Source organism: Triticum dicoccoides, chromosome 1A (genome assembly GCF_002162155.2).
Source record: "Triticum dicoccoides isolate Atlit2015 ecotype Zavitan chromosome 1A, WEW_v2.0, whole genome shotgun sequence".
NCBI lineage: Eukaryota > Viridiplantae > Streptophyta > Magnoliopsida > Poales > Poaceae > Triticum > Triticum dicoccoides.
In genome coordinates this window covers 116,845,724-116,847,036 of record NC_041380.1, presented here as the reverse complement: position 1 = coordinate 116,847,036, position 1,313 = coordinate 116,845,724, and positions in this window count along the sequence as shown.

Below are 1,313 nucleotides of genomic sequence, written 5' to 3'. Positions count from 1 at the left end.
CACGCATCTTCCGCTGTCCGCACGCACCCCCCGCCCGCCCACTGCATCGCCGCGCCCGTCGCCCAAATTGCTCGGCCGTTGCTGGGATTCCCATGGATCCGTCTCCATCTTCAAACGGAGCAGAGCTGCCATCCCCACTTTGTCGTCGCGTCGCATCCCCGTGCCCCTGTGTTGTTCCGACATCCACCCCTCCCCTTCCTCTGCTCGAGAAGAAAGGAAGAGAATTGAGGCTAATTAATAACATCGGGCTAATTAATCCGGTGGCTGGAGTGTAGATCCGGCGAAGTCGGAGGAGATGGCGCCATCGCTTTCCAGCAGCAGGGCGTGCGACTCGGAGGTGAGCAACGCTCGGCGTCCATGACGATATCGATCTGCAGCAGAAATGGAGATGTGAGAGAGAGGGCAACGAGCGTGGCGAACTAGCAGATAGGGGAATGGAAGGAGGAGGAGGAGCGCAGGGCAGGGGCGGAGGCGCTCGAGATGCGGGCCTGAGCAGCAGCTTCGTGTGTAGCGGAGGCGGCGCTCGGAAGAAAACTGATTGGGAACGAGAAGGAAGAATGGGCACTTCGTGTGCGTGCATTTCTTTAGTATAGGAAAAAAGAGTGTGTCACGTGAAGTGTTTAGGCCAAGCTTAAATTCTGAACGAAAGAGAACTCTTTCGAACCAAACAATAAATTATATCTATAAACTAAAAGAAATTATCTACAAAAAATCAACATAGTAAAAGTAATTTAAACAATGTTGACTGTTTTATATATGTGTTCACAATTTTTTAAAAGTCACAAATTTTCCAGAAAATCAATTTTTTAAACAAATACATTAACAAATGTTCACAAATAAAAAATATTCATAATACAATTTTTTTTCAAATAATGTTTTCCTTCAAAAAATCAATCCAATTTTTGTTAAAAACAAATAAGCATTTAGTTTTTTCAAGAAGAAAAAAATAAAATGATCCACAAAGAATTCTATGAACCACTGCTCTTCCATCAGATGAACACCAAGATGGCCTTTTAACATCGATTTTTTTTCTTCGAAAAGCAATAATCAATGTAACCTTATTACAATTGTTTAAACACTCCCTTGCGCTCGACAAGATTAGTTTTATTTTATTTTATTTTGCGGGGTTAAAAGGATTTCATTGCTCAACTGTTGGAAAATTCGTTCCTACATAGCAGAGGAACTTCTGCAGGTCCAGAGCGCAACCAAACTATAGTTCGGCCCTCTGATCGTCCGAAAGCAGCAATAGTGTGACTAATCGTGTTCTGATTCCTACTTACAGGAGCAATATTGATATCCCTTTCACCAAGGAG